This window comes from Camelina sativa, chromosome 13, assembly GCF_030686135.1.
Source record: "Camelina sativa cultivar CO46 ecotype springtype chromosome 13, ASM3068613v1".
NCBI classification, from domain to species: Eukaryota; Viridiplantae; Streptophyta; class Magnoliopsida; order Brassicales; family Brassicaceae; genus Camelina; species Camelina sativa.
Genome location: NC_141892.1, coordinates 17,110,093 through 17,125,622, shown reverse-complemented (window position 1 = coordinate 17,125,622; position 15,530 = coordinate 17,110,093).

Here is a 15,530-nt window from a genome sequence, read left to right as displayed (position 1 = left end):
TTTCAGGTGGCTACATATATTATTTTCTCTACAAAAAGGCCTTGTGGGCGGCCATAGAGTACATTAGGTATATATATGAAGGAAGGGAAGCCCTAAATCAGCTAGCGGACAAAATAGAGAGGCGGCTCGGTCAGCTCGACCATGTGCTCGGCCGAGTGGGTGGTCGAGTGACTTCTTCTTCTGTTTCTCCACTGGTCTAGTCCATTTTCTCACACGGTCGAGTGTCTGGTTGAGTGGACTTCCGGACGTTGGTTCTCTTCTGCTCCAGCCTTTGTCTGCTTCATTGATTGAACTCTACTCCTCTTGTGCACTTCTCCATGCTCCTTGGGGTCCAAATCACCTGATTATGCAAGAAACATTGCAAATGCAATGCAAATCCTATCTAATGCACAAACAGACCTTTAACTACTCAATAATGACAAGACTAGCTAGTAAATCATGCAAAAAGTGTAAATAAACTAAGGTAAAACATGGTGAAATATATGAACATCATCGACCTATGGACTGTGTTAGCTCGTTAGCATGAGTGGTTACTGTTGGATATGGGTTTCACCCAACCTAAGTAGGCCTTCGCTCGACCCATATAAGAAATAGTCAACGCAGCTTCTAGAAGGGTTTACTGACTAAATACAATGACATAGGCCGGTCAACATGTTTGGACATCCCATCAAGCGGTTGGTACACATAAAGGACGGCCCGAATACAAACAAATGCCGCCAAAACGGTAAGAGTGTAAGGCGGTACCACATCAATTCCAAAGGAAAGGGCTGATATGTCCCATCAGCTATAAGATTAGCGAGTGTACGATTTTGTAATAGGTCAGCCGGCTTTGTTCACCATTACTGTAATCTTGCTGATCCTTGATATGATTAATACAGAGTCCTCGTCCTCTCTTGTAACTTGTTACTTATTCCCTTAACCGACGATCACTAGATCAACAATTGGCGCCCACCATGGAGCCTAAACATGAGGTAGCTTTTTGAAGAGTCAAGCATCGGGAACATGTCAGAAGTTGATACCACAACATGAGGCGATGGGTACATCACAGACACTCCCGACGGCGTGTAACATCTGTCACTAAAAGTGGAATTTTGGTGGATGTGTCGATCGACACAGTGCTTTTGGTCGGTTGTTCGGTTTGATTTTTATTTTCTCTAGTTTGTGTGGCTGGTTTAGGAGAGCCCTAGACCCGAGTTTAAAAAGGAAAAGTCGACTTCCTTCACTTCTTTAGCCGCTTTTGACACTTATTGAGAGAAAAAGAGAAGAGAGTTTTTTTCCAAAGAGCGTTCTTGAGTTTTTGAAGATTCTTGTCCCTCTTAATGTGTTTTTTCTTCCTAGAGAGTGAGGTTTTAAGGCTAGGGACGTGTGGGAAGGTTGTTGTTGCTGTGGTGCTGGTTTTGTCGTTTCGGGCTTAGATATCTTTGTTTGGCAAAGGTGAGTGCATGACCATGGCTTATCTAAGCTAAGATCTCTGGTTTCTGTGACTTGTGTGATATGTAATTGTTTTTTTGTGAGTTCTATGTGTTGTTCTTGACTCTTGAGGCTTAGATCTGTTCCTGTGATCATGTGGAAAGGATAGGTGAAGTTTGGAGGCAAGATTCAGAGTTTCTGATCGTGAAGAGGCGATGCTCGACAGGAGTGTCGATCAACATAAGTCTTGTGTCGGTCAACACTGATGCAAGGATGGCACATTTGACCTACGAACATCGATCAATGCCGTGTGGAGGTGTTGGTCGATGAAATTATGGATTTCATGAAATGTCAAGCATGTGTCAATCGACACAAGGTGTGTTTCGGTCGACGCAAGGTGGTATCGATCGACACTTGTTGTGTGTCGGTCAACACACCCTTCACAGGTGTCAGTTTCGACCGACACCGAATTGGTGTCGGTCCACACAAACCTTCAGCAGCGGCTGATGACGGGTTTGCCTTGTGTATTTCTTTGGTTTGATTTATTGTTTGTTGGATGTGGCATGAGAGATCTTATTGCTTGTGTGCATAGCCCTGTAGATGGTAGGATTACCTCACTAAGTATTTCTGGTAATACTTACGCCTCTCTTTGTGTTAGGGCGCAGGTAAAGGCAAAGTGTGATCTTAGAATCAAGGTTATGAAGAGGAGGATGTTCTAGAGACTCGTTTGTTTCCTCTGTGTCTTTGATAGGATGCTAGAGTGGAACTTAGTTGTCTAGAACAGTTGCAAGGATTGCGGGTCTTTGACTTTGTTTATGTTTTGGATTGTTGTTGGAATTGATATAATGCTATTATTTTATTCATTATTGGTTTATTGGAATGGTTTATTTGTTATCCGCTGTTGTTATTGATTGGGATTAGGTTACTAGTGAGTATGAGATCACTAGACATTAGGATATTTAAAATAAAAAAAACGGGTCGGGTTGTTTCACCGCGTTCCGCCGACACCAAATGCTCATTTGCGGACCCCAGATGGCTCGATTGGGGGAGAAGGGAAAAGCACCTTTGACGTAAGCAACATGATGAGGAGAATTCTTGCAAAGCTTGAAGCGCAAAAAAAAGAAAACGGACGAACGTTTTTTGTTCTATGAGATGTATGGGTTACACTTTAGAACCAATCAGGACGACCATCTGTCCTAGGACCTACCAACAAGGAGGCAACTCGACAGCAAAGTGAGCAAGAAAGCGAAATAGCTGAGCTCAAGAGTAAGATAAAGGACGTGTCAAGCATATTCCACCGAGCCACAAACACTGCCTTTGTTGTTGACTAGATACTCGAACAATCTCAGAAGACGCCATTCACAGCTTGAATTCTCTCTGTCATAGGTCATACGGAAAGAAAGATCAAGCTAACACCCTTTTGAGGCGACTCCAACCCGACTAATCATTTGACGTCCATTGAAATCGCGATCCACCATTGCAATTTCAAACAAGGAATAGAGGAAGCTCTCTCTTTTATTAATAACTCAACCAAAAAACCAACTCTCACGATATACAAATAGTAGTACTTATACTACTCATAAGCGAAAGCCCTAATTGTCTAAGCTTGGAGACAAAGAAATCTATCTCTTAGCCGACATAAACACCAATTAGAAAACACAAATCGAAATCCCAGCAATAATGTAAATAAAAGATAAACGAAAAAGCCCAATATTAATAGAAGTATAGATGTCGCTATATCAGCCTCCCAGCAAACTTGATTGACACCTTCCGTTGACTATCTCTAGCGTTCTTGAACAATACTCCATATTGGCCATCCCAGGCTCGGCAAACACAGATCTATGTACGACTGTCCAGACGGAGCAGAAGACCTTGAGAATGTTCATGGAGCAATTCAAAAGGGTCACCGCACAAGTGAATGCCCCAAAGAGTGTAGCATTCTCAGCCCTAATGAGCGCCCTATGGTACAAGTCAAGGTTCTGGGAGGACCAGTCCTTGAATCGATTCGACACGCTCCATGATGCCTTAAATCGAGCAACATGCTACATTGAGCTAGAGGAGAAAAGGCCATCCTTGTCCAGAAGCATGCTCCCACCAAGACGCCAGTTGGTAAGCAGAAAGAAGAATATAACGAACCGGACAACATTATCATAAAGAATATGCCATTGAAGCAAAGAAGCGGGGTGCGGCCTAACTTGTTAGCAATACCCCCCCCCCCCCTCTGCAGCCTGTCACCACAGGTCAGACCAGTTGTACCAAGGAGGAGCCTGACCATAACCTTTTATGTGAACTCCACCAATGTACCACACACTCCACAGCATCTTGCTGACACCTGTAAAGCGTTTTGCTAGGCAAATATTTGAACAGGGACGTCACGATGTAGTTACGGTAATTTAAAAGTTCAGGTCATCATGGTCGAGGCAATGTGCACAATCGTCTTGGACCATCAGGCCACAAAAATAAGAATTTGGCGCCTAACATTCAAATAGAAGCCGCTGAACAAGCAAATGGTTAGGAGGACCAACAACCCAACACATCCTAGCCGTGAACACGTAGAAGAATAAATATGATAATGGGAGGTCCCTCATTTTACCCCGAACCATCTCAGGCAATCTGTCCATCTTATCAAGTGGAAGATACGAAACATGCATGGCTTTCGTGCGGCACACCAGACTGTCGAGATTATGAGCTGATTGCATTTCTAGAAGAAGATGTGGCTGGACTGACGGGCTTGCGCAGCGGACCCATTGTTGTTAAAATAACTGTCAATGATTGTTTGGTTACCGATGATATCATTGATACGGGAAGCTTGGTTAATGTGATAATAAAAAGCGTCCTCGCTCGTATGAGGGTCGATCTGGACTTGGCCAAACAAAAAAGTACAACCACTGACAGGATTCGACGGTGATACCAACATGTCTCTCCAGGACTATAATGCTTCCATTATACGTAGGCAGAACAATGCGCTGTTTTCCACTTTCCTACCGTAGAAAAGCAGATCGCATACAATGTTATTCTTGGCACACCCTCGTTGCATAAAATGAAGTCCATCAATTCAAAGGAGCTTTCCATGGAACCTATATCCACTACATCCTTAAAAACCATCAATACGAATTGACAAGTGGAGTTACTAATGGACTTCCTAACATAACCAGAGTTAATCAAGAAGTTCATTTTAACATCCAAATACTTAGATAGTTAGATTGGCATTTCACTAACTTGCGTTGGTGACAATGGTTTCGAACTTATACACTTATTATCATGGATAAAACAATATTTTTTGGTGTGGCCACAATGTGAATTTCCCTTATCAAACTGCCATGAAAGCTCCAATAGGAGGTACCTAGCTTGCACAGGTACTACATCACATAAGACTTGGTCTTTGTAAGGGCTAACAGTAAACAGAACCGTGACTTGCTCTTTGACATGGATAACGGTTTTTTTCATTCAACTATTTGAGCTTATAAAGGTTTGGATGGCTTGTGGTTCCAAGAGAAAGTTTCTTGACCATATGAGATCTTGCCACATTAGTGCAAGAACCTCCATCAATGATCAAGTCAAAAACCTTCCCGTTTACCGTGCACCACGTGTGGACGATGTTGTTCTGTTGATTAGAGTCGTTTGGCTCTTAGTTGGTGCTAAGGACGAGTCGGACCATGAGAATCTCTCCAATGGGGTCGAGCAATGAACTCTTCAAGTACGTCTCCTTCTTCCTTCACGGTTGGCATGCATTATTCTTCCTCTGACTCGATTTCACCAAATGCGGTGATGATCATTATCGTTGAGTTTGGAAAATCAATCAAAATGTGCCATCTTCCTTGACACTTGAAGCAAACAATGTCACGGCTTCTTAGGTCATTGGTCTGCCTCCGTGGATCCTGACGGTCGTCCCTTAGTTGCTCCCTTGGTTTGAACTGAGTATTCACAATAGCGGCTTTAGGCTTGTCTTGATTCTGGTTGGAGGTTGAAGCATTCGGTGAACAACTAGGAATTCCTTAAATTCGGCTTCGAGTGATGCTGGTGAGCTTCCTTTTGATTTTCTGTTCTATTTGCATCGACTGGTACAAAAGCTCCTCGAATCCTTGGTAAGAATAACGCTCAGCCTTTCTTGCAATTTGATCATGAAGACTGTCTAAGAATTGAGCTATAAGAGCCTCCTCGGTGCCATCCATTTGAAGTTGGATCCTCAAATGTTCAAACTCCTAATAGTACTCTTCCACACTCTTGGGTCCTTGCATCAACTGTAACGCCCCCAAACTGTTCTATGACCACGAAGGCCATCGGACAGCCACGGGACGCTACTTGTGGAATTGCACCGAGGTGATCCGGTCGAGGGACGGAAGCTGCAGACTTCCCGGCCGGTCCTCCCTAGCACAACTCTACCCGCAACCGAGGTTACTTAGGCTTTGCAACCCTCGCGGCCTGGTGCGTTGTGTTAGCCCGGACAAGGCCGAGTATCATTTGCGACTTGCCATGTTTTCCTGAAAACCGTATATATATCACCTTAATAAATTAATTCATCAAAAATAAATCATTAAAGCAATATATATAAAGATAGTCGGAAAGTTTTATATAACCGTTTATGAAAATATAGGGTTTTACAAAGAACACAAAAAAACCCTATCTGGTACCCTAGCGTTTTCTCCAACTCTAGACTCACTTAGGCTTCCCTGCAAGACCAAAATAATATCATGAGTAATCTAAGATTACTCAGTGAGCCTGGGCACCCCTTTCTCCTAAACAGGATTCTACTTCTCCAACCCGACTACCCCGGCAAGCAAAGAAAACAAGCAAGCAAACAACTTAGCAAGTTATCAATGCTACACAACAGAAACATTAGCGGAAGCAATTTAAACCACACACAAGCGAGATAGGTTAGATCCATACGACTCGACTTGACGATCTAGACTCACTATACACTTTACAAGACGACTAAAGAATACTTTAGACTCTTGACCCATACACGACTCGCAAGGACAATCTAGAGTAAAACAAGGGACACTCGATTTACCTAGACTCCTTCGCCTACCAAACAAGCAAAGACATCTAGAATACTACAACGATCGCTTGGAATACCCTAGACTCTTTTCACCTAAGGGCCCTCGATAATCTGTTCCGTTCCATACCATCTCCCATGCCGAGTTCATATATTTTACCTTGTTTTCCCTTAATATATTCACATCTTTTGTATCTTTTGCTATCCATTTTGACCATTATTATGTAGCTTTAAGACCAATCATGCATTAGAGTTTAGTTGCATTGCATTTGCATCTTTTCATGCATTAACAGGTGATTTTGGAGCTTAAGGAGCATGGAAGCAATGCTGAGGAGAAGCGAAGCAATCATGAAGGAAAGGCAAGAGAATTAAGGCTGAAACAACAAGGTCCGGAGTCCAACTCGACCGCACACTCGACCAGACACTCGACCGTGTGCTGAGGAGGACTCGACCGAGTGGAGAATGCACGAGAGAAGCCAGCTCGACCTGCCACTCGATCGAGCACAGGTCAAGTTGACCGAGCCGTTGACTATTTTGTCTTTTAGTATTTTTAAGGCTTCCACTCCCTCTCCTATATAAAGCCTTGTACCTGCAGCCACCAAGGGAGTCCAGCTTTTTTATATATTCTCTAAACCTAGTTTTTACCCTTTTGGGAATTTTGATTTTTCTTAGATCTCGTACTTGTTTTAAGAGAGAAAAGACTAGATTCTTGTATTTTGTTGGTTTCATAACTTTCAAGATATAAAGATTTCGAGTTTTATTTCTTCATCAATATTGTAGATCTCAGTTTTATCTTTCTAATAATGTAAGTTTCAATATGTTCTGGATTTATGATTTTTGTGTTCATCATGTGTTCTTGTGAGTAGGATCTTGAGGATGGGTTAGGTTGGGCTGTGTTTGAGGTTTGTTTGCTTTGGTCAAGCTTGATTGTGGTAGAATCTCTTCTAGGCTAGATGTTCTTAATGCTGATCCTGAACTGAGAGGTTAGGGTTTGATTTCAAGCATCTTAGCATCACACCAGTGTTTAAGGAGCATAGATAAGGCTAGATCTAGAGCTTACCATTAGGCTTGCTAAGAGATTAGAGGTCTTGTTTGGTTTGAGATGTATTGCTTAATGCCTGCTTGTGTAGATTCTTTACTTTGTGATAACAAGTCTAGAGATGCATAGGTTTGATTGTTTCTTGCCATGAGAGTGGAGGAAAATTGTCTTAGATTTATATGTCTAGAGATTAGCTCAAAGTTTGCTTGAGATTTGTTGGCCAAAGTGTGATAACCTCATTCATTAGTCCAGCCCATGAATCCCTCCTCAAGGCCTTCTTTGTTTATCGATTTTAAAGTCTTAATCCTGTTGCTTGCTTGTTGTTTGATTCGTTTTTGCATTGCTCTGTTTTTATTGTGTTACTTTGTTTCTCGGATTTATCCAGCTCGACCCTGCACTCGATCTACACTCGATCGAGTGCTTGCTCGAGTTCATCCCCAGAACTCTTGTTTATGATTTGTAGTTGTCCTGTCTTTTCTCTTGTTTCATTCTGGTTGCATTTCTATTGAATTTACTCAGTGTCCTGTTCATTATTGTCTGCATTAGTTCATTATTGTAGTTTCTATTTCTGTTCTAGCTTTATATTAGTCATAATCATTCTGTTCCATTTGCATTTAGCTCTTAGTTCTTGTAGTTCTACTTTCTGCATTTTACATTTTCATCTTAGGATTGTTAGTGACAAACAATCTTTACATTTGGCTTAAATTAGATTCATATACATATCTTAATTGTTCACAAACACTCATTTAGGATTGACACCTCTTATACTGCAACTGCATAAGGGGAATTGAAACACCTTACCATCCATCCATTCATATCTCATTGCATACATTCATCATCATTCACCACCACCAAAGAAAGCTTGTTTCAGTGCGGCTCGGCGAGTTACATTGGTACTCGTCCAAACTGATGTGCATGCTACCTCTCCATCGACGGTACAATGAGACAAGCGACGGTTCAATAATTGGGTTGAACTGATCGAAGGATATGTGGCAGATCGTCCATGGATTCGAACTGACTGCAGGATGATCGACGATTCGGTCATAGAGTCGGACCGATCGAAAGGTCATCGACGATCCACGTCAATGGATGGATCGATCGAGGATTGACCGGTGATTCAATCGCTATTCGGATCGGGTGATCGATGGATCGACGATACGGGACGTAGGTTGGATTGATCGGTCGGGTGGTCGGCAAGTCATTCGGAAGTATCGTCCCGGTCAGTGGTTGATCGGCGATTCACTTATGGGGTTGGATCGTTTGATCGGAGCAGGATCTGATACCAAGAGCGACGAGTTGACCGAGGTATCAAGGTATGACCGATAGGTCAACTAACAGTCCATCCGGTACCAGGCTTTGGAACACGAGTGGTTCGGGAAGCCGATAGCGCAACCTATCACCATGCACCGAAGGGACTATAAGTCCCCATCGCCAATGTGCAAAGCCTGTGGGGTTGGTTGGTTGTATGGCTAAGCACAAAGGGATGGTCAAGAGTAAAGTTATATTCCGCTGCGTATAAAGGTTTACAAAGCAAGGCCGCGAGCCAAAGCTAAGTAAACAAGTCAATGGATATTTGGCCTGAAATAGGGCCGAATGGAAGCCGTGACCGCGGACGCTGGGACGTCTAAGTCGGGGTCTTTCAAGTTGGTATCAGAGCATGTACGATCCTGTGTGGACATATGCAATCGTGCTATGTGTTCAGACGAAATAGAAATCTCTAAAAAGATTGAAAACATGCTTGGGAACGGGAATGTGTTCACCAAGATGAGCTCGTGAATCTAGCGATTATTCAAAAAATCAAACACATAGCATATCGACCGGAAGGTCAGGAATTACGACCGCGTCCGGGAAGGACCAAGGTCTGAAATAGTGACCAAAGTCGTGGAAAATTCGACCAAGGGTCGGGAATGACGACCGAGTCCGGGGAGGACCATGGTCGGGAAATCGTCCTAGTAGGGATGGAACTAGGACGGGGAAATACTTTATCTATTCGGAGACTGTCCAAGATCAAGGGAAAAAGATTGCGTCAGGAAAGACGTAGATCAAGGAAAAATGACCAAGTCCCAAAAAGAACAAGATCACGAATAGATCAAGTCTCAAGTGGACAAAGGTCAGGAATTTCTACATCCTCCGAATTCGAGGTCGAATTCATTTTAAGGGGGGTTGATTAGTAATGCCCGCGTCCCGCGATCCTAAAAAGGGGCAATTTGTTTTACGGAAAATGATAGCTAGATGAGCATAAGAAGCTAAGCTATTAACTTTACTAGCTGGAATATGAGCTGTACGAACTGAACAAGTTCGATGAACAAGTTAGCTCAGCTACGGACAGCTCTCGGCCAGCTACGGACAGCTCCAGAAAGCTACGAACAGCTTGCGGCCAGCTGCGGACAGCTCTCGGTCAGCTAGCGTCAGCTCGACCAGCTGCCACTACCTCGACCCAGCTACCAAGGAGCTCGACCGAGCTAGGCCAACTAGATAACAGTGGATAGTGTACGGGTCAGCTGGGGAGCTCGTGGGAGGTAATGGAACGCGATGACCAAACGGACATGACCGAACAGGCATGACCGGACAGGCACGGCCGAACGTACACGATCGAACGTGCACGATCGAAGGGTCTTGACGGACAGGTACCTTTTGGGGCCTCGACTTCGGCCAAGACCCTATAAATAGAAGGTGTGGCCTTCATTCCAAGACACCACCATCATCCATCCATCATCCATCTATGCCTAAGAAGAAAAGGGGGTGCGGCTTGGCGAGTACATCGATACTCGTGTGAACTGATGTGCATGCTACCTCTCTATCAACGGTACGATGAGACGAGTGACAGTTCGACAATTGGGTCGAACCGATTGAAGGGTATGCGGCGGTTCGTATATGGAGTCGAACTTACTGTAGGATGATCGACAGTTTGATCATAGAGTCGGACCGATCGAAAGGTCATCGACGATCCGCATCAATGGACGGATCAATCGAGGATTGATCGGTGATTCAATCGCTAGTCGGATTGGGTGATCGAAGGATCAATGATACGAGCCGTAGGTTGGATTGATCGGTCGGGTGGTTGGCAATTCAATCAGAAGTATCGGCCCGGTCAGTGGTTGATCGGCGATTCGATTATGGGGTCGGATCGTTTGATCGGACCATGCTATGATACCAAGACCGACGAGTTGACCGTGGTATCAAGCTATGACCGATAGGTCAACTAGCAGTACATTCGGTACCAAGCTTCAGGACATGAGTGGTTTAGGATCCGATAGTGCAACCGATCACCTTGTCCCATACTTAGCACGTTTTCCCCCTCTGTCCTAGCTAACGAGTAGCTCCTTTCCGACTTGTCCGAGATCTCCCTACCATCTTGAACCAAGTCCCGGCCTACGATCCTGAATAGGATCGTGGTCATTACATGTGGTCCCATAGAATAACACCACGATAAGATTCTGGGCAGACTCCATTATCGCTCGCTTACGGCTTGGAAGCAGTGATTCTCGCCAAGGTAAACATGGATAGTCTATGCCAAAATCCGGTTGTCCAAAAGCCTGAGCTGAACAAAGAAATGCTCTTAAACAGCCTGTACAAAGTCGAAGAGCTAAGTGACCACGCATTGCGCCGCATCCAGAATTACCAGCTGAAATGACCAGACCCTTTTTTTTGGTTTTTAATTCAATATTAAACTAGTGATCTCATACTCACTAACATCCTAACCCCAATAAAACACAGCAGCGGAAATAATATCAATAAACCAATAACATCAACCAGCAATTATTCAGTAACCAATAAACCAATAATAATTCCATAGCAAATAACCAGTAAATCATTCCAACATAAACCAAGGAACAAGAAATACAAGAAAACATTATAAAGACTCAACTCTGGCAACCTAGAATTAGCCAGACAACAACCAATCGAGCCACTACAACCATTCCGTGATTCGAGCTTTTGAGTCTATATGATATAACTTAGAGTAAAGCAAACATTCGTTTTTGTATTAATAATCAAAGGATTCGATACAACTTATGAGTTTGCATAATAAGCTAGTACAAGTTGTATAATCGTTCCTAGCTCCCTTATCACCACCACTCATCTTCCCGGCCATGAGTCTCGCACCTAAGCCTTTCCTTTCCCGCGATCACCCTCCTTTCCTGAAATCCAAGTAGCCATCAATAACTTTTCCATTAGGTCATACAATGTCATGCAATGCACGCGGAGTTCTATACATTCATCCAGTACAGCAGTTGGCCGGTAGAGAGTTATCCCGCGCATCAGTTCGGACGGTTTACCGAGGAATCTGTACCGATCCCACATCCAACCACCGAGCCACGTTTACTTTTCTCCGACCGAACCGTCTGTACATGGACACTCCAAATGGTAAGCTGATCGGTAGGGAGGTAGCATGCACATCAGTTCGGTCGTATCTCGGCAAACCTTGTGGTTACCGATCCAATTCCGAACCGCACCCCCTTTCCTCCGACCAACTAGACCAACCGAAGCGTATACATGCTTATGCGCAAATGACGCAACTACCCAATTCCCCGGATCCCATAGGGACGGTATTTCACCGTACCTCCGTCGAACAAACGTTTCTCGGCCTTAGAAACCTTTCTCTTGATCTCTTTTGCGATTTCTACCGAGAGTTTTTGTGTATTTTTCCTGGTTTCCGTGTGTCCAAAATGAGCATCTCGCCCTCTATATAGAGTCTGGCCGAAGTCTAGGCCCGAAAAGGTGCCTATCGTCGAGACCCTTCGATCACACCCGTTCGATCGTACACGTTCTATTGCACCGATTCGGTCACCAAGTCCCATAACCGTCCGCGAGCTTCCCAGCTGGCTCACTCAATGTCCACTGCCGAACAGCTGGCCGAGCTTGGTCGAGCTCCTCGGCAGCTGGTCGAGCTAGTGGTAGCTGACTGGCAGCTGATCGAGCTGACCTTAGCTGGCCGACAACTGATCAAGCTGACCGAAGCTAGTCGAGAACTGACTGTAGCTGTCGGCAGTTGACTGAGAGCTGTCCGCAACTGACCAATCTTTCTCCGATACTTGGCGTGTTTTTCTTCAATGTCCGAGCTAACGAGTAGCTCTTTCCCGTACTTGTCTGGGATCTCCCTTCCTTCTCGGACCAAGCCACGGTCTACGATCCTATTTTGGATCGCGAGCGTTACAAGTCTCCTTCCCTTTAAAGGGATTCGTCCCCGAATCCGGATCAAGTTGATCTTCACCCATCTCCTTAAACCACTTAGGATAATCCGCCTTCATCTTGTTCTCGGTCTCCCAAGTAGCTTCTTCGCGTCCACCGCAGTTCCACAAGATCTTTACCATGTTAATCTTTTTCCTGCGCATCCCTTTTACCATCCGATCAATGATCCGAATAGGTGTTGCTTCCACCGTCAAGTTTTCCTTCAGCTCGGGTGGAACATCTTCGACTACCTCGTCCGCTTCCCTTAGGCATTTCGTAGTTGTGATACATGGAAAACCTTATGAAAGGTGTCTAACTTCGGTGGTAACTCCAGTTTGTACGCCACCATACCTACTTGTTCGATCACCTTGTCGGTCCAACGTACCTTGGGCTCAACTTTTTCCTCTTCGTAAACCGCTCTTTTCCCTTATAGGCCGTTGCCTTAAGATATACTAGGTCGCCCACTTCAAACTCCAATTCCTTCCGTCGTTTGTCTCTGATAAGCTCAAATTAATCCCTAGAGCTACTCTCTCAAACAAGAGATCACTGCAGTACTTAGGGGTCGTATCAACAGAGACTCAAGACTATACAATTAAATTATAGAGTTTTATAATTATGCTAAAAAAATTGAATTGAATTAAAATAAAAAATGCAAAATATTAAATAAAAGTTGTTGTAAATTCAGAATATCAAAAAACTAGGCCTAGGGAATTTCTCAGGAAATTATGTATAATTAAATCAATAAATTAATTAAGGTTCAAGCAATAAAGATCAGATCTAGAACTCTAAAAATCATAGGTCTAATAAATCATAAAACCCCTATGAAAAACCCTAAACATAACAATGCAAATTACTCAGACATGTTAAATAAAGAACAAATCATAATTCTGAATAACATGCAATAGATATTAAAAGAGTAAAGAAGGAGTTTAAGAAATTCTTCTCTACAAAGCAGATCTCTCTCTCTCTCTCTAAAGCTCTCAAAATCACAGGGTTGCAGAAAAATAAAACTTAAGGGTTTAAAAAAACTTAAAAACTATATATATACATCCTAAAACACGACCAGTGGCTTATGTTGCAATTGTAGAAGACTTTGGGCAAATTTGTAAAACTTCCAATTTTTGTTCTCTCGTCGGGTTAACAGGAGTGTCGATCGATGCCATAACTCTGATCCGACTCCAACTTGATTTCCTTCGGTTAAATGCTCCAAAATGATCCAAATTGTTCCATATTGCTCCATCCGTGCCAAAATCCTAGATAACCTGTAAAGACTCAAAAACAACCTAGAAACAAATCAAAAGACTCAAAAAGCACACTTATATCATGGTTAAAAACTGTTAAAAACCATGATATATCAACTCCCCCAGACTTAGCCTTTGCTTGCTCTCAATCAAAACATAACTTAGACCTGTGAAAGAGGTTTGAAAACATAGAATTCACTCAACTGCTGGAACCTGATCTTTGCACTCTTCATCGCCTTGACTCTCAAGAACTTACTTCATATATTTTGTCAATTGAAAAGCATCAACATTCCTTACTCAAATCCCACAATCCTCTAGAATCTCTAGTCTCACCATTGCCATCTCATTACATAATTAAAGCAAATACAGGTGAGTTCTTACCTTGGTGTATCGAACAGTGGCATATGGACTCTCTTCAGGCCAAGACATTCTTCTTACATCTCCTTTCCTCTCCCTTTTCTCACTTCCAATTTTTTTCTTTTCTCTCTTTTTCTTTTTTCAAAGGTGTAAGCGAATATCGGGGTCATCCGTAATTTACCTACCCCTCGCTTCCAAGCTTTGTGTGATCATTTGACTCAAGAGTAGAATAATGAGGTCACTGGTAATTTACCTACCTCTCTAAACTGATCAAAATCATCTCATCTTGTATTCTTTTCTTTTTGATGTTTCTCTCTTTTTTTTTCTAAGTACTGAAGGGAAGAGAGAGGGGAGACATACTTTGAAAAATTGCACTATCTTGTATGGCCTGAAGAAGAAGTCTAGTCCACTGATGTCCAACCCCAAAGTAAGAGATTAAGTCCGGTTAAAATCCTGATAAAGGTTGAGACAGCGTTGGTTGAACTAGATATCCTTTGAATAAGGGCTTTCAGGATTGTTGATACAGCTCATAGTCTTTTCCACACTTCAGTTCTGAGGTCAAGCATAAACAAGTAATCATTAGAGTGTTAGCCAAATAAGAGAAATCATTAATCAAGATCATAATTCCCAAAAACAAAAAGAAAATTTTGAAAAATTTGACTCAAACTTTATGGCTTTGACTGACACAACTGAAACTCAAAAACAAAAACATAGTTAGTAGATAACCTCCCCAGACTTAAACAACACTGTCCCCAGTGTTATCAAGCCTAAGATTGGCAAAAGAAAAATAAATATAAATGAAAAGCAAAGGAAAAAGAAAATCCTACCAGTGGGTTGCCTCCCACTAAGCGCTTGTTTTCAGTCATTAGCTTGAATTTGCTGGAGCTCAGGCATCCGGTGGATCAGAACATGGCATTGAATGCTTCTGAGTGAATGACCTCTTCATCCAAGGTGGTGTATAAGCTTTAGGTGCATGAGGTCTGCCAAGGATGTGAGGAACAGGACCAGGGCGGGATTTAGGGATGGGTTTGCTTCTCTTATGTCCTGCAAAATCATCAATAGAAGAAACAAGCGCTCTACGATAATCTCGTGGCTTGGTTAACTGTAAAATAGTTTTTCTCTCTTTGAAATTCTTGTTGATGATAGGAGAGGGTTAGGTGAAAGAGATGCATACCTTGGCCTTACCTGAGGACTCTGGAGTGTGGATTGGTGACTCTTCTGTTTGGGAACAGGTTTCTGACTTGGAGAATCAGTCTTGGAGTTGTTCTGTCTCGGGCGTGGGAGGGGGTGTCGATCGACACAGTGGTAGTGTCGATCG